The sequence below is a fragment of the Adiantum capillus-veneris genome, chromosome 3 (genome assembly GCF_014529385.1).
Source record: "Adiantum capillus-veneris isolate H3 chromosome 3, ASM1452938v2, whole genome shotgun sequence".
Taxonomy (NCBI): Eukaryota; Viridiplantae; Streptophyta; class Polypodiopsida; order Polypodiales; family Pteridaceae; genus Adiantum; species Adiantum capillus-veneris.
In genome coordinates, this window is record NC_140933.1 from 164931036 (window position 1) to 164958466 (window position 27431).

Below are 27431 nucleotides of genomic sequence, written 5' to 3' on the forward strand. Positions count from 1 at the left end.
AAGTTTTGAATCGTTTCAAGAAATACTTCTTTGATCCCCAAAATACTCAAAAATTTTGGCAAGACATTGTTTCTCATAAGCAAAAAGACTTAGATGACTACTACTGGTACAAGCAAGAGTTTCTATGTCTTTGGGCTCTATGGACTGGTGATGGTGCAGAATTTCTAAAGAAGGAGAGGTTTATAGCCGGACTCTTTCCTGACCTTAAGGTAAAAGTTGAGGCGGGTGCACCTGCTACCTTTGATGCAGCTGAAACTAGGGCTGTTGAGAAATATAGGAAACTCAAGTGCTTAAGGGGAGGGGTTCCAATAGAAGGCTTAGACCCAAAGGTAACTCACAAGCATCAACATCTAGGGAGCTTCGTGAGGTAAGGACAGAAGTGATTGAGAAGTTAAATGAATCTTTAAGCAGCCTGTCAATTCACCTTGCACAAGCTGTAGGTCCAAAGGGACAAGCAAAGAAGTCTGAAGAGGAAGATCCACGACCTAGGAGAGTCTTGCAATGTTGGAATTGCGGAGAGACTGGACAAGGGATGTATAATTGTCCTTAGCCCCGTGGGGAGCCAGGGAGACCTAACTTGAATTACCCAGTGATGAATGCAGGTGAAGGAGCTGGTCAACAACCGAGGCTTCTACAAAGGCCAAATGGACCAAGACCACCTCCACAAGGGGTGGAAGGAGTTCCTTCTTGCCTGACCCAAATGTCAATGTTGTAGAAGTCACACAATCCAAAGAGGGTGACATTGAAGCAAATGGCATCAAACGTGGGCGAGGAAAAGGTAAGGAAAAGGAAGGAGTAACATCACAAAGTGACCATGGACGAGGAAAGAAAGCAAAGGAGACCAAGGAAGCCAAGAGGACCCAGCGCCACATCAACCTTCAAGACTTCCCTCTTGGACATGGTACGGCTCCCTAAAACCTTATGGAGGACATGAGAGGTAAAGGTCCAAGTATATCATGGCCTCAATTTCTTGCATTGTACCCACAAGTTACGAGGGAGTTAATAAAGGAAGTTAGCACTAGGAGAAGGACCAAAAGAGAAAATGTAGCTCGTGAGGTGAAGTTTTTTTCATTATTGTTTTTGAAATTTTCAAGTCAAGGGTGATTTTACATGAAATTTATGGCCGACTTCAAAACTACCACCTGATACACCAAAAAGTCTTCCTATTTCCTCTCACCCTTCCACACACCTACTCACTCTTACACTCTCCTCCCTCTCTTTCCCACACCCAAACCTGCAATTCCCATGTCCTATTTCACCCTCTTCACCATTGCCACTTCTCTCATACCTCTATAGCCCTCATCCTCCATTTCTACACCCCTATGTGCTCCCCTTTCTCTCTACATATATGTCCATATTACCATACCCTCTTCAGCTTTCTAAAGAACTCCAAAAAGATCAGCATAAATCCGAGGTTAACCTCTGCAAATGAAGGCTTTTATCATGAATTATCGAAGGTTTCAAGATAACATAGCTTCATCGACACGCGCAACTTCGCCATGCTGACGGCTTCTTCTACCGGTGCTGTAAAGAGGTGAATGTCAACTTCTCCAAAGCTTCAACCTCTCTTTACAAGATTATCCCTTCTCTAAATTTGCTCATCATATATCTCACCATTTGGTGAATGATTTTGTAAATATTTTGTAGTGATTATTACTAACCACTAACCACTAACCTTATTGTAAAAATGCACCCTCTACTATCTATTAGAGTAGGCACTCCCAAATTATTCACTCAAATAATTCTCTTCCCTTGAGCCCACATCCGTGTGACTCAAAGGATAAGAGAGACCCACCCCCATTTAAAAAATAAAAATATGCATAATCTTTGATTTCTTCAAATAAACTTGATTAGGTCTAATCCTAATCAGGGCTTCTAAAACCTATAAATAGAGCCCTTCTCTCCCTTGTAAATCATCACATGATCACACTACCCACACCATTCTCCACACATAACACACCACTCTTCAAGCCTAGTTGTGTAGAGTGTGTGCATTGTGAGTGCTCTATTCCATCACTACACATAGGTGCATGGAGAAGCTTGAAGTTAGTTATGCCATCTAGAGGAGTGGAGTGATGCCATACTCTTCATCACACTTGTAGCCTACTCTTGTGCATAAATAAGATTTATAGTTTTGGGTGCAATTGTATGCAGCAACTACGACTCTTCTCTCCAAATTGACTTGAAAGGTTGTCTCATTAGATGGTTGAAGGTATGTTGTCCTTGAATTCTGTTGTGCCATTTCATGGTTGGTGGTTTGAGGGCTTGTTGAATTGTTTGCCTAAAATTCAATTGTAAGAGGGTGGTCGGTGAGAGGGCTTTCGTGACCCTAAGACAATTTGTGTATTGGCAACAAGGTCAAGTTTTGTGTTGTCTCTCTATATCTCACCAAGCTTTGTGTGCATCTTGTCTTTAAGGCTAAGATTGAGTTGCTCAAGTTCATTTGTGCTCTTTACCTCTCTCTAGTGTGGTGAATGTTTGTGTTTGGTGTGTGTGGCTATTTTGCATTCCCCTCCCTTGTGTGTCTGAGTACAAGGAGATATCGCATGCGTCCTAGTTTGCATGTACAACTAGGTGGTGCCCCTTTTCTTGTTTGGTTTCTGACTGTGGGTTGTTGTTGTCTTTGATTGTGCTTGCCTCCACCCCAATTGAGCAGCACGAGAGCCTTGAAGGGTGTTTCGAGGCCTCTCTTCTTGTTGCCCGTCCTGGACCACCTCAATTTTTGTGCCCCCATGGAGGACGGCTTGTGTATGTTTTTGTGTAGGTTCAACCTTTAGCATAGTCAAGTAGTTTGTATGAATCACGAGAATTTGTATGATCCTTTCATTCCCATTGCAAGGCAAAAGGTACACATAATTGTTAGTAATAAGTTGCAATTTCAACGTGTAATTCGTAGAATTTTAGGTCCTCTTAGGTTGGCTGAGATAAACACTTCAGTAAATCCTTTTATTTTGCCAATCATTAGATACGACCTTAGTTTGGATGTCTATATTTTTGTTTTTTAAGAAGGAAAAAAAAAGTGCGTCATTTTGAAATCAACTCCATGGAGAGCCAACGCCAAATGTCTGGATATCCTCTTTTCCTTGGAGAGCCTGGAGAGGATGCAAAATTATTTTTAACGAATTTCAAGATGTCTTGCCGTATCAAGAGGATAGTAACTGATCAAGAACAATGTTTGAGGTAGTCCTTAGGAAAGATTCTAGCACTTGGTTTGACTCTTTGCCTGAGGAAGTTAAGAGGAATTACACGGAAGTTTTGAATCGTTTCAAGAAATACTTCTTTGATCCCCAAAATACTCAAAAATTTTGGCAAGACATTGTTTCTCATAAGCAAAAAGACTTAGATGACTACTACTGGTACAAGCAAGAGTTTCTATGTCTTTGGGCTCTATGGACTGGTGATGGTGCAGAATTTCTAAAGAAGGAGAGGTTTATAGCCGGACTCTTTCCTGACCTTAAGGTAAAAGTTGAGGCGGGTGCACCTGCTACCTTTGATGCAGCTGAAACTAGGGCTGTTGAGAAATATAGGAAACTCAAGTGCTTAAGGGGAGGGGTTCCAATAGAAGGCTTAGACCCAAAGGTAACTCACAAGCATCAACATCTAGGGAGCTTCGTGAGGTAAGGACAGAAGTGATTGAGAAGTTAAATGAATCTTTAAGCAGCCTGTCAATTCACCTTGCACAAGCTGTAGGTCCAAAGGGACAAGCAAAGAAGTCTGAAGAGGAAGATCCACGACCTAGGAGAGTCTTGCAATGTTGGAATTGCGGAGAGACTGGACAAGGGATGTATAATTGTCCTTAGCCCCGTGGGGAGCCAGGGAGACCTAACTTGAATTACCCAGTGATGAATGCAGGTGAAGGAGCTGGTCAACAACCGAGGCTTCTACAAAGGCCAAATGGACCAAGACCACCTCCACAAGGGGTGGAAGGAGTTCCTTCTTGCCTGACCCAAATGTCAATGTTGTAGAAGTCACACAATCCAAAGAGGGTGACATTGAAGCAAATGGCATCAAACGTGGGCGAGGAAAAGGTAAGGAAAAGGAAGGAGTAACATCACAAAGTGACCATGGACGAGGAAAGAAAGCAAAGGAGACCAAGGAAGCCAAGAGGACCCAGCGCCACATCAACCTTCAAGACTTCCCTCTTGGACATGGTACGGCTCCCTAAAACCTTATGGAGGACATGAGAGGTAAAGGTCCAAGTATATCATGGCCTCAATTTCTTGCATTGTACCCACAAGTTACGAGGGAGTTAATAAAGGAAGTTAGCACTAGGAGAAGGACCAAAAGAGAAAATGTAGCTCGTGAGGTGAAGTTTTTTTCATTATTGTTTTTGAAATTTTCAAGTCAAGGGTGATTTTACATGAAATTTATGGCCGACTTCAAAACTACCACCTGATACACCAAAAAGTCTTCCTATTTCCTCTCACCCTTCCACACACCTACTCACTCTTACACTCTCCTCCCTCTCTTTCCCACACCCAAACCTGCAATTCCCATGTCCTATTTCACCCTCTTCACCATTGCCACTTCTCTCATACCTCTATAGCCCTCATCCTCCATTTCTACACCCCTATGTGCTCCCCTTTCTCTCTACATATATGTCCATATTACCATACCCTCTTCAGCTTTCTAAAGAACTCCAAAAAGATCAGCATAAATCCGAGGTTAACCTCTGCAAATGAAGGCTTTTATCATGAATTATCGAAGGTTTCAAGATAACATAGCTTCATCGACACGCGCAACTTCGCCATGCTGACGGCTTCTTCTACCGGTGCTGTAAAGAGGTGAATGTCAACTTCTCCAAAGCTTCAACCTCTCTTTACAAGATTATCCCTTCTCTAAATTTGCTCATCATATATCTCACCATTTGGTGAATGATTTTGTAAATATTTTGTAGTGATTATTACTAACCACTAACCACTAACCTTATTGTAAAAATGCACCCTCTACTATCTATTAGAGTAGGCACTCCCAAATTATTCACTCAAATAATTCTCTTCCCTTGAGCCCACATCCATGTGACTCAAAGGATAAGAGAGACCCACCCCCATTTAAAAAATAAAAATATGCATAATCTTTGATTTCTTCAAATAAACTTGATTAGGTCTAATCCTAATCAGGGCTTCTAAAACCTATAAATAGAGCCCTTCTCTCCCTTGTAAATCATCACATGATCACACTACCCACACCATTCTCCACACATAACACACCACTCTTCAAGCCTAGTTGTGTAGAGTGTGTGCATTGTGAGTGCTCTATTCCATCACTACACATAGGTGCATGGAGAAGCTTGAAGTTAGTTATGCCATCTAGAGGAGTGGAGTGATGCCATACTCTTCATCACACTTGTAGCCTACTCTTGTGCATAAATAAGATTTATAGTTTTGGGTGCAATTGTATGTAGCAACTACGACTCTTCTCTCCAAATTGACTTGATAAGTTGGCTCATCAGGTGGTTGAAGGTATATTGTCCTTGAATTCTGTTGTGCCATTTCATGCTTGGTGGTTTGAGGGCTTGTTGAATTGTTTTCCTAAAAGTCAATTGTAAGAGGGTGCGCGGTGAGAGGGCTCCCGTGACCCTAAGACAATTTGTGTATTGGCAACAAGGTCAAGTTTTTTGTTGTCTCTCTTTTTCTCACCAAGCTTTGTGTGCATCTAGTCTTTAAGGCTAAGACTGAGTTGCTCAAGTTGATTTGTGCTCTTTACCTCCCTTTGGTGTGGTGAATGTTTGTGTTTGGTGTGTGTGGCTATCTTGCATTCCCCTCCCTTTTGTGTTTGAGTACAAGGAGATATTGCGTGCATCCTAGTTCGCATCTACAACTAGTTGGTGCCCCTTTTCGTGTTTGGTTTCTGGCTGTGGGTTGTTGTTGTGTTTGATTGTGGTTGCCCCAGCCCCAATTGAGGAGCACGCGAGCCTTGAAGGGTGTCTCGAGGCCGCTCTTCTTGTTGCCCGCCCTGGACCGCCTCAGTATCTTGGTGGAAAGAAAGGCGGCATTGTATGTCTTTATAGGCAAGAATCCTGGGTTAGTCCTCTCCCATTGTGCCTTAAGCCTAGGTCAAGGGGTGACAAACCCAAAGGATATTGTAAAAATCCTTGGTGTCAAGTCTGCCATTCGCCCTATACCCACATATGTAATTTACAAGAAAACCAACCAGCCATGATGTAATATTCAAAGCAATATAAAATAATTTTGACCTTTTTTTGTCACTTCCTGTAGTTTCATTCTATTGCTCATATTGGGTAAACGTTTTGCGAAACGAGGCCATTTTGGGTGTGCACGAAGGCCGCAGGACCACCAAGTTGCACGGTGATGCTTGACAGCGCCACACGGGCCAAAAAAAGACCCTATGTGCCACGGTGCATAGGGACCAGTTTTGACTAGGAAATGCTTCCCGCCGAAGTAAAAAATTCTATTATGCGACCTGAAGGAATAGCCTCTCCTCTCTTGCTCCTAATTGAAAGTATTTATAAAGAGTTCATTGGGCATAGAGAAGATCAAGCAACATTGGCATTACAAGCTTTTCATGAAGCTCAAATTTGTAATTTCTCCTCCATTTGGGATTTTTGTATTTATTGCAAAAATTTGGTGAAAACTGGTCCCTGCGCGTCGTGGCGCACATGGCCTTTTTTCAGCTCATACATTGCCGTTGAGCATCGTCGTGCAACTTAGGGTCTTGCGGCCTCCGTGCGCTTTGAAATGGCCTCGTTTTGCAAAAAGTTCACCGGAGGCGTCTCACGTCCGGCGGGTGCTTGGATGCTCGAGGAGGTGTAAAATCTAACAAATTGATTAATTCAAATACTTCAAGAACAAAAAGGACACAATTAATTATTACAGCTACACCGAACGATAGAAATTCGACTCATTCATATTATATGGAAAGATTACAAATCTCATAAGTAGAGGTTACATGGGGTAAACTAATTCTTGTGGAGGCACCCTTCATTCCTTAGATTGATCGCTAGAGCTAAATCTGTATTTTTTAGTGTAACTCGCTTAGCATGCACCATACATGAAATGCCATCTTGGAACAACTGCACAAAAATGTCCTCAACTGTATCCTGTAAGGCCCACGTTGTTACACGTTGTATACGTGTAACAAAATCTGAATATTCATCCATTATTTCTTTCACACCCAAGAGAAGGTTGCTTTTGGTATTATTGGCTTGGTGCTCTTTTGATATTTTTGGATCTCACGTAAAGCAACCGTGCCAAGCTTCCATCGCTGTTTCTTCTGTGCCGTTGGTGGTGGTGGAGGAGCTGCTTGTCTGGCCCATTGAGGAGGGTAATTTTTGTACTTTTTCCTCCTTTCCTCCTAGGCCTGTTGCTCTTCGGGTGTGAGCTTATTCTTTTTCTTTTTAGCGCATTGTTTTGCTCTCTAAGGAATCTTTAAAGGTCTCGAGCTCCCAGCCTTTGCTTGATGGGCGGCCTAAGCTCTATCCTCTTTCGCTCTCCTCTCTGCCTCTGGTCGTGCTTGTAAGTTAGCCAAGTGAGCTCTCTCAGCCTCAGCTCTCTGCCATTATTCTTGCTCTCTTTGCCTTTTTTGTTCTTCATGAAATCTTTGTGCTTCTCTATCAGCTGCCTGTTTCTTTTCTATCTCTCTCATACTCTTTCTCTCCGTGGCATCTCGTGCTTCTAAAATAGGATCACCTAGTATGATCACCCTTTGTTTGACTCGCGGGGGGAATTTTTGTGATGTAGTCGTGGTTGCTTGATCTTTATGTCCAGCCATTGCTTGAGCTCAAGGTGCTGCCATTGCTTGAGCTCTAGGTCCTCTTTCTTGTGTGGGTCTGTTTAGAGCTGCGATTGGTAGGAGATCCGGCAGCGGTGTATGATTTTCATGATGTAGTGGTCGGAGATCACCAAAAATATGCCACATGGTGTTCTGATCCTCTAGAGTTGAAGTTTGGGGGAGCAGTTGGGTGTTTGGAGCTGGTTGCTGTGTTGGGTTATCTACTTGTGGTTGAGGATGTGGATTTGAGAGGAGTGGCTTCTATATGAGGTGCTAGCTATGGATTTTGAGTGGTGTCAGTGGTGGTGGTGTCATTGTTGTGCATAGTGGTGTGCTTTTATATATCGTCCATGTTGTGCAAGATATGATTGTGTGTACATTTGGGCTGGGAAGATCTTCTAAAATGTGCAAACAAGAAATGAACTTTAAGTTGTGAGTTTTGACTTATATAGTACTTAAGTTTTGAAAATTTTGAAAAACTCAATAAAATCACTCAAAATTAAAAAAGACTCCAAAGTAGACCAAACTTGACCCATGGGACTAATAATCGTGGCTTAACAAATCACTTTGCATGACAATGCATGTTAACAATAGAAATTGTTAGGGTGTAAAAAAAATTAAATTTCCACTCAACGCCTGCCACCATGCCGCCTTCTCTGCAACCAGTGCCGAAATCGATCTTTTGCACTCGAAGCATGATATGATTGTGATCGCCTCAAGCTAACCACTTTCCCTATTCTACATTTCAAACTTCTTTGTTCTCTAGTCTTCTTTATCTCTCTCTTGCTTAACTCTGTAGAACCAATTGAACATCTCCTGACGAGCATTGCTCTTTTTTCTTCCACCTCCATGTCGTGTATTTTTAAGATACATTGCTTTTTCTTGATAGTGTGAGCGCTCCATTTCTTGGCTGCTCTAGATGCCTAATAAAACCATAAGTGTCAAGAAAAAATGCACTATGTGCGAAAAGAATGTGTTGAAAAAACACCAAGCTTTAGTTTCGCACACAGATGCATTTCGATTGCAAAAATCAAATATTCAACACACCATGTAATATGTGTTATGTGTGTCTCCCCCCAAGCATCCACCATTTGCGTTATAACACTATTGATTACAAACTTTAAAGTGGATATCTCATCATTGGTTAGGTTTTCCTTTTCAATAAGATGAAAAATATCATCAATAGACTACCACACACGAGCACGCTTAATTCCTTGGGCTGTTTCATTACCTTTGTAGGTGGTAATGTCACATACCTTTTTCCACAACTGAAACTCATTGGGAATTTGGAAGTTAGAATAGTTTAAAAGAAAATGCCTAGCATTACTACCACCCATACATACTTTATTAAGGCGATCTGGCTTCCTCTCTTACTTGCTGTAGATATTTTGTGGACTTCTCTTGCACAATGATGAATAGGAAACAAAGAGATGTTTACTTGCTTCCCTTTCATTGAAAAAAACTGAATACAATCTCTAGTAGAGTTAGCCAAACAGTCCTTAGAGATTACTTAGAGATAGTAGAAAAGGATTATTGTATGGAGGAAAGAAAGAGAGGGAGTGCAACTCAATCTCCTTTGAATTCAAAATGCTGATCATGAGAGCTTTAGAGAGAGAAATGTTGCTGCACACAGAGGTAATGGAGTTTTCCATTTCTCTCACCTAGAGCTTGAGTGGGAGAAGCATGAGAGAGAGAGAGAGAGAGAGAGAGAGAGAGAGAGAGAGAGAGACATTAAAGGAAGAGAGTGGGAGAGAGAGTAGATCTTCGACCTTGGAGGATCTGCACTTTTTGTCAGATGTAGACAGCATAGAATGTCCTCTTAATGATTGGGAGGTAGAAGTGACAAGAGAGAAAATGGGGGAAAAGAGAAAGAGTTGGCTCACATTTTAGAGAGAGAATGCACTGAGAGAATATGCAAAATTTGCTTTTTTGGTAGGAGAGCTGAAAAGTGCTTGTTTTAATGAGAAGTAAGTGAGAGAGAGTGTTTTATATGTTAGGAGAGAGAGGAGAGAGTGGAAAAAAGACATTTCACAATTCAATTACCCACCTCTCTTTTGGGTTAAAATAGTCTATTCTCAAATACAAAATATACAAATGGTATTGTTAAAAATCTCAGCATAGGCCTTTTTGCATCGGTCGAACTTGGCTTAAGCTTTAAGAATTTCCTTAAACTTCCAAATAAAGAGACCCTCCTATACCCCATTCCCTTTCTAATGAAGTATGTGTTATAAAATATTAAGTTTGATTTTTGTATTTAGAATGCTTATAATTGTGTCTATGTGGTGGCATGCTCGCTACTACTGCTGAACACCCCCCCTGCTACGCCATCACTGCTCCCCCCCCTTGCTGCCCTTGCGATGTCCCCCATCCCGGCCTTCCCCTGCGCGTGGCAGCCCAGCCCGCCCAGCCCCTGTTGCGCGTACTTGTCGCTGCCCCCAGCTCGCGCTGCCCGCCAGCTGCCCCCCTCTAGCGTCGACTTTCAAACCTCCCCCCCCCCCCCCCCCCCCCCCCACACCCTGCCCGCCCGCTGGCTGCCTCATGAGGTCCCGCACTCCACTCGCCTTATCCGATCTCCCCCCCCCCGCTTCTTCTCCCGGAAGCCTCGTGCACTTGGCTGCGGTAGCACTTTTTCTTTGGACAGTGCTCGGCGCGCTCGGCTGTTGCAGAGTCGCTTCACCGCCCGCTTCTTCGACACAAAAGTAGACACAGATGGAGGCTCCAGCTTTGCCTCAAAGGGACTCATCTGAAGCCCCCTCACCCGACCCCGCTGAGCCCACTATTCGACTTGCTCTTTCGCTGACAGAGCAAGCAAGCCTAGCCGTAGAGATAGAGCACTTGCAGGTGACTTCTGTCATCTGCAAGATTCTTGACACCCGACCTAGCAGAGGAGAGCTGCGTGACCTTCTCTAGGCCCGCCTTCTTGTAGAGGTGGACAAGATCTTGGAAGTACAGATACTCGAATGAGGTTACTATTAGATCAAGTTTGAGACCTCGGAGATGGCGTCCAAGGTCATCTCCATGAGTCCATTGACCATCCGAGCAGCACGAGCCCACTTTCGATAGTGGAGACATGGTTTCGACCCTGCTTCGGAGGTTCTAGTAGAGGAGGCAGACATCCCCATCTCCGTCTGCTTTCTGGGTTTGCGGAGGGAGTACTTACCACTTTTGTCCAGGATCGGCTCATCGATTGGGACTGTCCTGGAGACACCTCGCACAGTAGCCTCAGTAGCTGCCAAGGTGGATTGCATTCCCTCATTTCGTGTTCTGGTTAGAGACACTCACACGCTCCCGAAGGTTATTCTTCTACCTTGGGTGAGTGGGGGTTGTTTTAGACAGAGTGTGGAGTATTCGGGCCTCCCGAACCAGTGCTTCATTTGTTGACAGATGGGCCATCTAGCGAAGGCCTGTCCACGGAGGAGGCCTCGACCTACACCACACCCTTAGTCCCAGCCTGCAAGGGCTGGCCAGCAGACACAGACAGAGACATAGCGCACACATGCAGAGCCACCCTCTGAGCCTGGGGCTCCAATGGAGGAGGGATGGCAACAAGTCCATGGTCGATGATGACAGGGGCCACAGCAAGAGCCTGACAGTCAGAGTGGTCCTCAAGCGCCTACTTAGCAGCAGTGGGTTCCCGTGGGGAACTGGTTTGGTCCCTGCTCCAGCCCCCACCCCAGCTTCACCCTCGACAGCCTCTCCCCCTCGAGAGTTCCCCCCCTCTTCCTCATCCTCCCCCCCCCTCCTACTCCCGCTGCCTCTTCCTCACATCCCTCTACCTCTACCTCTCCCCCACGCCCCTCTTCTCCACCGCTCCCCCTTGATCCTTCTCCCCCCCCTCCCGCTTCAGTTCCATAGTCGCCCTAGGGGGCAGGGCCTTCTCCAGCTGCGAGGAGATCTCTTGGCACCACCTTTGCCACAAGTCTCTTGGCGAGAGAGGGACAACCTTTCTTGCGGCCCCCTCTACAGGTGCAACGTCCCCCCTTGCAGATATCCCTCGAGTTCTAACGAGCATTGACATCCGATGCCGATGGGATTTCTTCGACTAGGACTTCACTCGTTTTCTCGGCGACCCCTCAACAGACCATGAGGCACCCTGCTTCAGGGTCCATGTTCTGTTCCTTGCAGCTCGGGGGACAGAGGCCTTGGACTCAGCAGTTGGCTTCTTGTTTCCCCTCTGCGCAGCAGGAACCAGACAGAGTGGACTCTGGACTCAATGTTGGGATGGTTGCACACACAGGTCCTAGAGTTATCTCACCACATGTGAGAACTAGGAGTTACAGACTTGCTTCAGACTCTATGGCCATTGGCCAAGTTTGCGGTGACACCTCCAAATTCTGCAGGATGTAGACACATTGTGGTTTACCTCTTTGCCGATACACAGTGCTTGCCATGCTATGCATACATTCATGAGGACTCCTGGACAGAGGAGCTTGCTTTAAGTACGGCTCGCTCTGCTTGGGCCTGGGCTAGGCACTCATTGCAGTCACGCCTATCTAGAGGACGTTCGGATGCGGATTACTCCCCATCCAAGCCAGCCTCAAAGATAGCCTTTCTAGCTGCTGCGGCAGCATCTGTTCTCTCTCGCTCCCCATGAGGATCGTCTCATGGAACATGCAGGGACTAGGTGGGCCCCTTTTTCAGCTTCAGCGGGGCCGATTGGATCAGGAGCTTCAGCGCTTCCTTGTGGGAGGAGAGATTGATCTCCTTATGCTTCAGGAGCACCATCTGTGTGAGAGCCGCATTAGACATTGTGGACAATATGACACTTTTTGGCTAGCTGCTTTTGGACCTGGAGGCATCTAGGGTGGGGTATGTATGACTATTGTGGACTCTTTATAGCAGGCCATTGTGGGCAGAGGGATTGGGTGAAAGCATGTTAACCTGTCGCGCTTTTTGTGCTAGTTAGTAGTTTCAAGTTAGCACATCTTTAAAAAGTTGGGTGTCCGGTAAATTTTTTACAAATAATATCAAAATTTGTCGGAGGTTGTACATTTGGATTCCTTGTTTCAAGTGATTTCTATTGATATATCATATGTCATAGATCTTGGAGATGTAACTCAAGTTATTGTACTAATTAGCATATGTCAAAATTGTGCTAGTTAGCATTGTCCGGGACATGAAAAAGCATGACAGGTTAACATGCTTTCACCCGATTATTGTGCCAGGCAGGGCTCAATGGATTACTATGCATTGCCTAGTGGGCTTCCTGAACATCTATGTGCCCAATGTGGCGAGTGCTAGAGCATAGTTTTGGTCACAGATAGTTGAGTCTCTACTGCAGGTAGAACACTGGTGCATAGGACGGGACTTCAACATGTTGGAGGACCCTTCTGACAGGATTGGTGGTAGCCACGCTACTGTGCATGGAGTTGAGCTGGCAGCTTGGGAGAGGTTTTGTATGACTGAGGGTCTCAGATGTTTGGCAACACTCTGGTTTTGTGAGCCCCCCAGACAGCCTTGCTTTCTCTTGTTCGAACCGCAGAGTGGGAGGAGTAATCTATCGTGGATAGATCGCTTGTACACTAGTGACCATTTCAGTGACTTGGGAGGGACAGTGGGCATTTTGGGAAGGACTTCCTTCTCAGACCTGCACCAGTGATCCTCACAGTGGAAGATACGCAGAGGAGTGGGAGCACGGTGCTTCGCATCCCAGAGAGGGTCTTGTTGGACTCAACACTCAAAGAGCGGGTAGGGGCTCTTTGGATAGAGAGCTTGGATAGGCAGGATTCTGGTGCTGACAGAGTGGCCTCAGGCCTAGCTCAGATTAGCCTTTTTTTTCTCCAAGAGTCTCTGGCTCGCCGGGCTGCAGCAAGAGAGGAGGAGCAGTGTCTCAACAGTGCATTACTTTGCTACAGAGGATGCAGGAGTAGTATTCAGAAAGTCCTTGGTTGGAGGAGAAGCTATAGTAGGCTCGTTAGGAGCTTGTTAGTACAGAGGAGAGGCGACATGAGTTTGCTTTCCACCGACAGGCTGCTCAGTGGACCCAAGTGGGTGACAGAGTGACGGGTGCTTTCTTTGAGGCAGTGGGACCTCCACATTCGCATGCGAAGGTCAGTCGGTTGAGGAGGCCCAACGGGTCAGTTGCTTCTGAGCCCAAGGATATGCGTGCAGTTGCTACTGACTTTTACCGTGAGTTACTCTCTGCAGAGCCCCAGTCAGACCGTCAGGATGCATGCAAGGAGCAGGTTTGGGCATAGATGCCTTGTCTTGTGACTGAGGAGATGCGTCAGAGGCTTGAGCTACCACTTCAGCTTGAGGAGCAGCACACGGCTTTAGGGCCTTCCCCCGTGGTAGCTGTCCAGGTGAGGATGGGCTGACTCCCAGTTTTTTCTTGGAGTACTGGGACCTCCTTGGCCCAGATCTCTCTAGTGCTTTTTAGTACATTTTGCACACAGGAGTGATGCCTAACAGCATGAGTGCGGGCCTGATCTACCTCATTCCCAAGGAGGGTGGCTCCTTGGATGAGATTCGACAGTGGCGCCCCATCACCATCCTCAACTCAGCCTACAAAATTCTTGCCAAGGCTCTGAGTTTGAGGATTCAGCCACTTCTAGAGAGCCTTATACATGGGACTCATACAGGTTTTGTCAAGGAATGCAGTATCCTCAACAACATCTTTACTTTTGGGAGGCTTCTGCCCTGGCACAGCTCCGTGGTGAGGACCTAGTGATTCTTCTTCTTGATTTTGAGAAGGCATACGACAGAGTTGACTGGGACTTTCTAGAGGGCACACTACGCATGATGGGCTTCTCAGATTCTTGGATCAGAGGGGTGTCAGCTTTGTACAGACAGGCTCACAGTCAGATACTTTTAGTGGGAGGTAGAGGTGATCGCTTCATGCTCAGACGTTCGGTTAGACAGGGCTGTCCTCTTGCCCCCTTCCTCTTTCTGTTCTATGCGGAGGTGATGAGCAGGTTTTTGGTGTTGCAGGGGCTTAGCACTCCCTATTCGGGGAGATGAGCTTCTAGACGCTGAGTTTCCCGACGACCCAGCCTTGTACTTAGATGGCCAGAAGGCCAACCCTCACAGGTGTGATCAGGCTGTGGAGACCTTCTGTTGTGCATCGGGTGCACTGATCAACTGGAGAAAGACAGTGGCTTTCTCGATTGGTAGTGCTTCTGTACCCAATTGGATGCCAGGAGACGGTTTTAGGTGGATTCCACCAAGGACTGCAGTTTGGTACTTGGGCTATCAGGTTGGTTTGGACTTGTCTCTTGAGCAGCAGATTGCTCCCCTTCTCCTGTCTATCAAGATAAAGTTTTTACATTGGAGCTCAGCACGACTTTCTTTGGTTGGCAGAGTAGTAGTGGCCAACCAGGTTTTGTTGGCGACTATGTGTACATCACCTCTTGCTAGATCTTCTCAAGTTCTTGTATCAGCCAGGTAGAGAGGCTAATCAGGAACTTCCTTTGGTCAGGACGTGACAATCAGATAGCCCAAGCCAAAGTGGCTTGGTAGGTCATCACTCTTCCTTGTTCACAGGCCTGGGGGATTCACTCTATATGTGAAGCGGGACGCCACCTGCGAGCGGACAACTTTTATAAAACCCCTATATATGACTCATGTCAGGTAATATGACCCCCCTTTCTACGCTTATACGACAATCCATGCAAAAAACTATTATACCCCTATCTTACATATAAAATTTAGGTCTTACATGATCTAAATGAGTAAAAATAGTCAAAGAGCGTGTGGCATAGTGATTGGCAACGTACTAAGGAACCACTTCTATTGATAACTAGATGTATCCTCAATGTGTCTTAGTTTGACTTTGAAACTATGTGCCCATTCAGCTTGCACTCTACCTACTCGTCCAATTCGGGTCTAATTTTGACCCATCTAAATTACTCAAAAACCATCATTATAAAGTTTTTTCAGGTTCTCCGTGTAAATTTGCATCTATACAAACTCTTTATAGCTTTCATCCCTCAACAAATGAACTATATACAAAGAAGTGTTAGTTCTTGCATGTATCTTTGTAGCTATTGACTCACAAGTTCGCGGGAAGAATCTTTTGGGAAGCCATGATTTTGAAACACAAACTTCTTCTCATGTTCCCCTTTCCTCACTTATCTCCCCCCGCCCATAAATATGATACCCCCTCCCTTATTTTTAAGCTTGGGAGATAAATTATTGGGGGCCTACCCCTAACTTATACGCTTATGTAACTTGTAAAAAACCCCTCTCCCCTGCACTTACGTGGTGCGGTAAGTTTTCCATGGTGAATCCCTCGGGTTCACAAGGAGGGCTTGGGATCATTGACCCAGCAAAGCAGAGCAGATCCCTTCTTGGGAAGTTCATCGTCAGAGTACTTCTTCCAAGTGAGGAGCCCTGGAAGGAGTTCTTGCTACAACGGCTTCGTGCTAGGGTGCCTCAAGTAGGAGGCCCTTGGAAACCTTCGACCAGACGGATCTTCACAGAGATGTGCAGAGTTGGTTTGAGCAAGAGACTGGAGGACCGCTTCGCTGTGAGTTTGCTTTGATCTTGGGAGCTCTTGCCCTGAGGCCTGGAGCAGAGATAGCCTACTTGCATGGAGGAGCGCCTACGGCATCCCCTTGTTTGGAACCCCATGGTTAGAACTCAGAGAGGCCATTTGGTTGGTAGTCGGCCCCATGTTTCCTGGGGTCCCATGGCAGTGGGTCCAGCGCACTCTTTAGGTTTCTGGTTAGAGTTCACAGGCTTGTCAGAGGAGGTGCAGGTTTTCCAGCTACAAGGCATGAGAGGGGTGCAGAGCATGTGCCAGGACATCTCAGAGGCAGTTCCAGCAAAGTGGCTCACGCCTCTGGAGCCATTAGCACCTAGGTGGAGGGGAGCCTTCACACGACTGGAGGCTCTTATCTGCGAGCTTCAAGGTGGGGGACGCCTACAGCGAGTTGCAGTAGAGGCCCCATAGGTGGCAGAGTTCTGTTTTCAAAGTATCCGAGTAGTGGGCATCTGTGGGAGGACTTGTGTCATAGATCCTGACCCAGTAGTTCTAGAGACTGGACACTGGAGGCTGTGGACTTGGGAGTGTTGTCCACTTGCCCGAGTATAGTGGGATCCTAGTGAATGGCTCTGGAGGGACCCCTTTTCTTCTACATACCACCCAGGAGTCCCTTTCTTTTAGTAAATTGTTCGACTGGGACGTCATATACTAGCAGCACACAGAGAGGCCCGCCCCGCTGCAACACCTCATTGGTAGGAGGAGGGTCTCACAGCTGAGTTCTTGGCAGCTTTCTGGGAGAGGTTGTGGGACTCCAGACAGCCGAGGTGAGTGACCTTGTTTCCGTGGTTGGTCGCACACAGAGCTACAGCAGTTGGGAGCTGGCTAGTGCATAGTGGTCTCTTGGCTACATGTGCAGCTTGTGACCGTTACTGTCTTTGGGATTGTCCCTCGGCCCAGCAGGTGTGGCTATGAGTTCTTTGGCTGATGCCTGCTCTCTCCACAACTCGACAGTACACTTGGGGAGCAACGGCTTGGTCCACCGTCATGGGCTTGGCACTTCAGTTTGAGCTATCTTCCACCTACAAGATGATAGTGATGCAAGAGGGGCGACCTACACTCCAGCCTGCTACAGATCTTACTCCACAGGAGTGGTGCAGTGAGAGAGAGGAGTGTTGGGAGCTCATCAGTGGCCTGACAGTCTGGTTCATCTGGTGGGCCCGGTTCTTCCGCATCTTTGAGGCTCGCCCTATTCCACCAGCAGTAGAGACTATTTGCGATTTTTGGCTAGAGCTGATCCATACTCTCAGAGGACGGCTTGAGGGACTACAGAGCAGCTCCAACTGCATGCGGGAGCGCAGAGAGGCTTTCCTTCGACTGTGGCATCCTGGGCCTTTTTACACCATGGTCGAGGGAGTACTCCGATGGCATTACCGACCACCTATGTGGTTTTTCCCTCCTCCCATTTCCTGATTTAGACCCGTTGTACATATGCTGGTTTTTTCATTGGGAGAGTCTCCCATCATGGTTGTTGTAGCCCTCTCTTGAAGAGGTGGTTGTAGCCCTATGGGCAGTTTCAGTAACTAATAGAAGGATCTTCTTCTCGGAAAAAAAATTGTTTCTATGTGGTGATAGGTTCTAGAGTGTGATGTTGAAAATTATGTGCATCGTTCTCATGGCATCTCACGTATGTCAATTGAGTGCATGAAACTCCTTTTTGTAAGGGTGATCCAAACAGCTATGAGAGATTAAAGAAACTATATGGTTCGTATATTGACAAAAAGAATTATGTTTTTGATGACGATGATGATGTGGATGCTTTTATTCATGATTGGTACGAAGAAAGTGAAGCATGTAATAATGAAAGATTTCTTAGAGCAGAATTGCCCTTTCTGCTCAAGGGAATAGCCAATGAACACACATTTTTTTGCTTTTGGATCAAGATTATTTCTTAGCTCATCCAGGACATGCACATAAGAAATGCATCCGAACACTTTAAAATTTGATACATCCGATTTTACACCATTGAACTTTTCTTCAGGTGTCATATCATGTACTGTAGCAGTAGGGGTCCTATTCATAATGTAGACACCTGTAGCAATAGCCTCAACCCAATAACAATGAGGTATGTTCTTCTCATTCATCAAAGCTCTAGCCGCTTTTGCAATGTGCCCATTCTTTTGCTCAACAACACCATTTTGCTACGGAGTATACCTGCATGAAAACTCCCCTTAAATTCCATGCTTTTTTAGAAAACCATTGAATTCATTGGAGAAATATTCTCCCCCTCCATCTGACCTCATGCACTTTACATGTTTCCCAGTTTGTTTTTCAACCATAACTTTGAAATTCTAAAATGCATAAACACATCACTTTTCTGCTTCATGAAGTAGACACATGGCTTCATCGTATTGTCATCAATGAAACTCACATAGTATCTACATCCACCCATAGATGTAGTCTGTGGCATACCCCATACATTTGTATGCACTAAAACCAATGCGTTCCTTCTTATATGCTTATTATGAGGAAAGGATGATTTTGTCTGCTTTCTAAATTGACAAGGTTCACATACTTTTTGCATTTCACTAACTCTAAACATAGGTAAACCTATAACCATTTCTTTAGTCTGCATCATTTTTAGCCTCTACAAAAAAACATGACCAATACATTTGTGCCAAATCTCTATATCTGGAACAACACCTGCATCTTGTGCAAACATGGAACTATTCACCTCGGACACATTTACAACCAAAGTAAACATTCTGTCCACTTTCTTTCCTTGCACAACCAGCCTTCCATTCTTCTTATGCTCTTTGATAAAGAGACCATTGGAGTTAAACCTGACCTATAAACCCTGTTCAACCATTTTCCCAATAGAAACCAGGTCCTTTGTAATGTTGGATACATGTAGTACATCAACTAGGTACTTCACTTTACCATCTTTCATAGACTATGATACATTTTTTGTATGCATAATGGGATGTGCAGTATCATCCCTGGTCTCTACATAACTAGGACTTTGTAAAGTCTGCAATTTCTTGAACCATTCACCATGACTGGTCATGTGATTTGATGCACCAAAATCCACATACTAGACATTATCACTGGATTTTTCCACATTTACAGACATAGTATTCAGCATGTGCTATTCCACAAATAGCCTCTCGAGCTCATCTACATTCATGCTAGTGGTTGCATAATTTTTTTTTCTATCTCCTATATGGATATTCATGTTCAAAGTGACCATGTTCGACCACAATTCCAACATACTACATTTCCTTGTTGACCTGCATTATTGCACTGCACATTTCCATGACCTCTTGGACTCCCCCTGCCTCAAAATTTTCCACAACCACCACTGGTTTTTTGACCGTGATTGTTGTTCTGTTGTTGTGCTTGGTGGTTGCCTCTTCCTCAGCCTCGTCCACAAACTGTACCATGTCCTCTTCCTCTTCCTCTGTTTGTTGGAAAGAACCTGTTCAAAATTGTTTCCAACCTAGGTAGAGGAGTTTTCCTTAAGTTTCTTTTCTTTCATAGTCAATAACGACACCAAATTTGTAAATGAGAGAATGTTCTCTCCAAGATGGATGCCAATTTTAAATTGTTTGTACTCAGGACCCAAACCTCGCAGACGGACTTCTACTTTATCATGATCATTGATTTTAGCACCAATCAATGCAAGTGACTCACATATTTACTTTATGTTCAACAAATATTCATTGATAGATAGGTTTTTCTTTTGCATAGTATTCAACTTACTCTTCAACTGCAGCTTCCTTGCCTTTGTGTTGGTCACATCATCCAATGACAACAGAGTGTGTCAAGCCTCCTTAGGAGATTGAGCATCTTGTATATGCCCAATCATAGTATCATATACATTGATAGAAAGCCAGTACATGACCCTTTGAGCTCCCTGTTTCCAATCTTTAAATGGCTTAATTTGCACAGCACTCACACCTTCCTCTTACAATGGTGGTGCTGTCTCATGCTCTCTATCAATGTAGTCCCAATAACCTTTTCCTATAAGGAAATTGGTCATTCTTAAATTCCAAGCATGGAAGTTTTTCTTCTTGAGCTTCTCATTGACAACCTAGTTAAGCTCATCATTCTTGGACAACATGTTTCCAAACCTTCACACAATCTCCTAGCAATCTGCTAAAAATAGTCGATTACCACTAGTAACCACAATCTGTGTACATACAATTGTTCACTGTACTAAAGAGTATCTATGCACACTACAACCAAATCAAATCTTTCTGCACCACCTTTATACAGATCTACACAATCCCAAACTTTAGCGTTCTCGAGAATATCGAAGCCGCTTCCAAGACTGCTCCTGCTTACTACTCCAAGCTCCTCAATCACAACCACACTCTGATACCATGTCAAGAGATACAGAGGGAGAGAGCTTCAACTCTTGTAAGCACGTGAACACACACATACACAAATATGGAGGAAGAAGAATGTACTTCTTCTTCTTCACTAACTCAAGATAAGAGCCTAGAGGTCTACAAAACATAAGGGAAAATACTACACAGAAGAGGAACTAGTACAATGATACAATATGAACCGCTAGTGAGTGAGGGTAGTAGATAAGTGTGCCATCACTCCGGTAGGTAGACCAACTCAGTGTAGTATAGTTGTAGTATCACTGTGAAGATATGTGTATCCACCAAGGGGACCCAACAATGATAACTAACGGTGGTAGTCATCCAGGAGTCATACATGTTGAGCTTGACATCATAAAATAGCAAATTATTTTTGGGTAAGGATCATCTTTGTCAAAGGTATATGTTTTTATTGAGATTCTTACTATACATAGATTTCAACCAATCAATGCATGAGGAACAAGCTTTATAATGTTTGATTGAGCACCCTACATCCATAGTAAAATATTTAGTATGATGATAAAAAAATAGAATGAAATGAAAAGTATCTGCACGTATTACTTACACACAAATTAGTACCGACACAAAATTTGTAGCCAAGAAAGTTTCCTATAGTCCATGCTAAAATTCGTCAAACTCTAAATCTTCTTTTTTTTTTTTTTTTTTTGGGCATATCAAGCACGTCTATGCCTCTCCACAACTCTTGGAGGTCATTAATTAGAGGTGCCAAGTATACATTAATGTTTTTAACTTAATGTTTTCTTGGAATTATGAGAGAAAAAGTAAATGCTCTTTTTTAAAGCAAACAAAGGGTAACAGATTGTAGTTAACTATGTCCAAGTAGACCATTTATGTGAGTGCATGGAGAATGGATTCACACCATCCAAGCCAACGTCCATCTTAATGTGTCATGGTTCTATTTCAAACTCAGGCCATCTTGTATTGATATAATTGAAAGAAGCACAATCCAATGGAATTCTCATAATCCCACCCTTACTTACATTTTTTGCTCCCCAATCCATAAGTCTTGCTAAATCTGGGGTTCAAAATATGTGTTGGATATAGGGTGCCAACGAAAAATGTCAAAGCGCCTTATGAGGGATCTGTCCGCTCGTATCTTCATAACAAGATGTGTTACATTTTGGACATGCTTTTTATTTTCATGTTAGTCTCTTTGTAAAATACAATCATTGGGACATGCGTGTATTGTGTTTTAATCAAGTCCAAGCTTGCTCAACATCTTTTTCATTTTATCTCTTGATGTAGGAAGGACGTTGTTTAAGGGTAAGAACTTTTGAGATAGTAGCATGCACCTTCGTAATCCTGTCACCGATAAAGTGAGGGCAAGCAAGGATGTCATTTTTCATGAAATGGAAAGTTGGTATGCTGATGTAAAAGATGATTTCGGGACTGATGTAAGAGAGAATGTGGCTACAAAAAATACATGTGCATAGTCACAAGTTTTGAGTGGACCATAAGGGTCATCTAGTGCAGGTCATGGTGAAAATCCACGGAGTGGCAGGTTACATGAAAGAGTAAGTCCTGCTAACTCTTCAAATGTATCAAGGAAAGGAAAATATAAAGTTGATGATTCCTCTAAGTTGCCAAACTTGAGTACTGGTTATGATGATGGAGATAGTAGTGGTTCTTAGTAGAGTTTGGCATACCCTCTATGAAGACTCCACGTGCAAGAAGGATGCAACCAAGGAACAAGGCACCTGAAAGTGACCTTGGACCACTCATGTCAAAAAGAGTAAGAAATCCTCTGCAAAGATTGACTTATGACAGTTATGTGGCTCATCACTATGCATTTATGGAGAAGATTATAGAGGAAGTAGAACCCACATGTTTTGAGGATGTTGTTAAGGATGAAAAATGGCGGCAAGCTATGGAGGAAGAGATGACTGCACTTGATGCAAATGGAACATGGGAATTGGTGCCATTATTAAAAGGTCAAAAGGAAACTGGATGTAATTGGGTTTACAAATTAAATCATAATGCTGATGATAGGGTGCTATCATTTGTGTGTTTATTGTAGTGGTTGCCGTGTTAAAATGGGTGTTGAAGCAAATGGATGTAAAGGATGCATTTTTGTATGGAAACTTGGAGGAAACTGTGTATATGGAGCAACCACAAGGTTATGAAAATATGAAGCTATGTGACCTTGTATGCATGTTAAAGAAAGCATTGTATGGACTCAAGCAAGCACCTAGAGCTTGGTATGAGAGGATTGTGGCGTTCCTCATTTCATTGGGCTTTGAGATGTTTGATGCAGACCATTCATTGTATGTGCAAAATAATGGGGCATGAATTGTGGTTATATGCATCTATGTGGATGATTTGATTGTTGGAGGTAATAATGTGGCCAAAGTAGAGGGAGTACATTCTCTACTTATATAGGAGTTTGATATGAAAGACTTGGGAGACTTGAGGTATTTTTTGGGCATTGAAATTATTCACACATAAAAGGGTGTGTGGCTTCCACAAAGGCAATATGCTTTGGATATGTTGAAAAAGTATGGTATGGTTGATTGTAAGCCAATTGCCATGTCCTTATATCATAATTTTAAGTTGGAGAATGATGCAGATAAAGTGCTTGAGAATGATACCGTGTACATAAATATTGTGAGTAGCTCGATCTACTTGACTATCTCACATCCAAACTTGAGCTACACAATTAGATTGGTCAATCAATTTAGACAGTCTCCTAGGAAACCACACTTGGGTGCAACGAGGTGCACTTTGTGCTATGTGAGTGCTTCCTTGGATTATGCACTCTTTTATAGGGTTGATATATAGTTGCAACTCTATGGCTACACATATGTGGATTGGGCTAGTAGTACATACGATTGCAGGTCTACCAGTGTGAGGTCCCCACCCCGCCGTATCTACCAGCGGATGTGATGGTGAACTTGGTGGCCACTAGATCTATTGCGAAAGCAAACAAAATGGTTCAGGGTTAGACTAGCGGACGATCTCTCATCACAGTGTGAGTCGAGTTCGAGCCTACTAGCAGGGAGATCTAGCTCCACCTCGCAGGGGAAGCGTACTTAAACTATCTAGCGATCCTAAGAACCACCTTCCAAGAGGAGAGAAACCCTGAGTGCCTTTTTCCCCATGTTTCAGAGACACGTACTCTCGAGATTTCACCACTCTAGGGGCAATGAGTATTACTAATATCGAAGTAAGCACTATGGGGACAGAGAGTTCCCGACCAATCGGGACCACCCATCTCGTAGGGATTGGCAACCCGAGCCAAGCCCGCACTTTCCACCCCCACACTCACACTTCCTTCTGTGACCTAATTACTACCACAAAGGTTTTTCAACATAAACATTCCTTATTTAAATTCGGAAGCACATTGTTCGTTAAGACAACCCTTCAACCAGTATTGTAAACAACACCAAGACAGTATTCTAGTAAAAATTCTACTCAAACTTATTCATTAAAATTCCAATGCTCTGGAGGTACAACATCCCCCCTCCAGCGAGAGTTCACTCCTCCCGTTGTCGCCTAGCTGCCCATACAACTAGGTATGTCCACCACATAGAAAGCACGTCATGGACACTCCCACCGCATAGAAAGCAAGACGTGGGTTCCCACCGCATAGAAAGCAAGTCGTGGGTATCCACCGCATAAAAAGCAAGTCGTGAATTCAAGAGCCCTTAACGAGGAACTATGCCCTGTGTCCAGTAGGGGGGTCAAGACTGATTCAACATTGGAAATAAAATAATCATATCGAGCTAAATTTTCCCTAGCAAACATTCTTTCCTCTTTCAAACAACATACCCATCAAGCATTACCTTCCTACTTTAGAACTTAATATACAATGAATCCAATGCCACGGTTTCCGTCGGATTTCTCCAACATGTTTTGGGGATATGAGCATTCCTAACTAACGTATGCAATGTTAATTTAAACAACTTGAAAGAAATTATGACCTACCTCTTCCATTTCTTCATCGATGGCTCGTGAGATGGCCAGTATTTGTTCCTCCATGGGAGCTTTCCCCTTCCTGTTGACATTCCTTGTTCCCGCCTCGCGATCGTGGGCACCCCCGAAGCGAGTTCTCTTAACCGGGGCCATTTCTCACTACTTTAAATGATTAGCTTGGAGAAAGAGCTAAGGTTCGCAAGCATCCTAACAATCCAATGGGTAGATTAGCGACTTTAATTAATCTCTCCTATATGAGAGGTCTAGATTTTTCATATAGCAATCATTAAGGATGGCACATAATTCTATGGGAACCGGCTCTAAGATAATTATTCGGCTTACCTGATTAAGAATAATTAGGATTTCACTAATGGAATTACTAGAGAGATGAATTAAGTATGATTAATCTCTTTCCTAGCAAACAGATGGTGCAGATTCACCTTATGCATAGGTGTAAGAAGAGTCAACTCTTAGAGACTTAACGACGGATTAATCTCCCCTTAATTACATCTTAATGCATAAGAAAAATGAATTTAATTTAGCTACAATATTGACGAGTGACAGAAAGAGTGATTCTCATCAATCTACACAATTACCAGCTAACCGATTAATTACTATGCTACCTAGAGAGAGAAATTCTAATAATCATGCACTTAATCATTAATTAAGAGTGATGAATGGCTGATAATTCAGCTATGGGATGATGATTACATAATAGAATATGGCTAAGGAGAATTTAGAGAGTAGTTATAGAGAATTACGACTAGGAATAAGCATAATAGACGAGGAATTTAGATGGTAGAGAAAAGAATTCACAGATGGCATTAATTAAACCATGGTTACCGTGATTAAGGGCTGATAATCTCTTGATTTTCTGATCTAATCGAACTTCTTGAGACGAGAATTCGGCAGCACCTCCCTCCTTGCTTCTTGTTCAAAAGGTGTGTGATCCGGCAACACCTTCCCAGTGTGTGTAGGTTTGTGTGTATGCACTGTGTGTGTGTGTGTGTGTGTGTGTGTGTGTGTGTGTGTGTGTGTGTGTGTGAGCATAAGTGTGTTTGTGTGTGTGTGTGTGTGTGCGTGTGTGTGTGTGTGTGTGTGCAGGTCTTTAAATAGGCTCCTACAGGCTGAAAATCGACCTGGGCTGCTAAATGCATCTGGGAGCTTCTCCAGTTAAGCATGGGAAGTCCAGTTCCCTACCCACCAAGTGTCAGGTTGGCTTGGTTAATTGGTTCTGAGACTAAGTTACTGGCTTGGCAGCTTTCCCAGGACTCCCACAAGGCAAGAGGGCGCCCCCTAGCTGCTAAAGCTGGTCGGGAGTGGGCTGGAACCTGTTCCCACACAGCCTCAGGCCCCCGGTACCTCCCCGGACAATTTTTAGGAAATTTGGTTCTAGGCTAAAACGGGTCGTACGAGTCGGATTTTGATGCCGAAAATTGCTATACGAAGCTCTAACTAGGACGTACTGGCCCGAGTACGTGCCATATTTAGCAGCCCCCGGGGTCCGAAATCGCATTTTTTGAAATTCAGGGTGCGAGTGCAGTTTTTCGAGACGGTCAAAACTGGATGGGTCGGGTGACCAAAAACTTACTATTTTTGGAAATTTTTCACAAATTTTATTTTAATTCACATTTTGAAGCTTTAAAACATTCTAAACATCATGGCACTGACAGAATTTGGAGAACTGCTAAAAATAGTAACTTTTTTCATTATGCTCATTTCAAGGTACAATGGTGTTCTTTTTGATCGGGGTCAGAGACCTTACAACCTCCCCAACGTGAAAAATTTGAGATTTCCTCATCTCAAGAATGTGTTTGGGTAATCTTTTATGAGTGTTGGTTCGTCCTCCCAAGTTGCATCTTCTTCAGGGTAATCCTTCCACTTTACTAGATGCTCCGTGATAGTTCTGTTGTGTAATTTCCTTTCCCTTGTTTCAAGTACATAGTTAGGTTGGAGTTTGAGAACTCCTTGTGCTGGCATGACTATCTGATCTGAGTCCAAAAATTGATCAGGGTTAGGAATATAGGGTTTGAGTAAGCTGACGTGGAACACATCATGAACCTTCAAGTTTGCAGGTAACTTTAGCTTGTAGGCTTGGTCACTCACAACCTTAACGATCTCAAAGGGTCCACAATACCTTGGGCTTAGCTTCTTATATCTGCCTACGGATAAGTTACTTTTCTTTGGTCGGACTCGCAGAAAAACCTTATCCCCTTCTTTGAAAGTTCTTTCCGAACGGTCCTTATCTGCATAGTGCTTCTGTCTATCCTGAGCTGCCTGAATGTCCTGGCGAATAGCTCTAGTCTGTGCTTCCATATCTTCTAACATCTTTCTAGAGGCTTCTACTCTGATGGTTGGATCTGAGAAGTTCAGTGGTGCTAATCAGTCCTGTCCATAAAGAGCTTTGAAAGGTGACATTCCAATGCTTCTGTGTTCGGAAGAGTTGTAAGCATACTCCACCAAAGGTAGATATTGTCACCACTTCTTTGGTTCTTGCGAACAATAGGCTCTGAGAATGTCCTCGATGACTTGATTAACTCTTTCAGTTTGCCCTTCTGTCTACGGATGATACGCTTTACTGAAGGCTAATTGTGACACAATAGATTGGAAAAGAGAAGTCCAAAATTTTGATGTAAACTTGGCGTCTCTATCATTGACTATACGCTTGGGCAGACCATGTAACCTGAAAATCTCCTTGATGAGTACTCGACTAACATCTGAAGCAGTAAAGGTTGTCTTTACGGGTATTAGATGAGCCACTTTTGTGAGCATATCAACAACCACGAAAACAGAATCATAACCTCCTGTAGAAGGTAATCCTGTAACAAAATCCATACTGATGCATTCCCATTTCATCTGGGGTATGTCAAGAGGTTGAAGTTGCCCTGGTAACTTGATTCTTTCGGCCTTTATCCGTTGACAAGAAAGAAACTGCCTCACATAATGAAGTATGT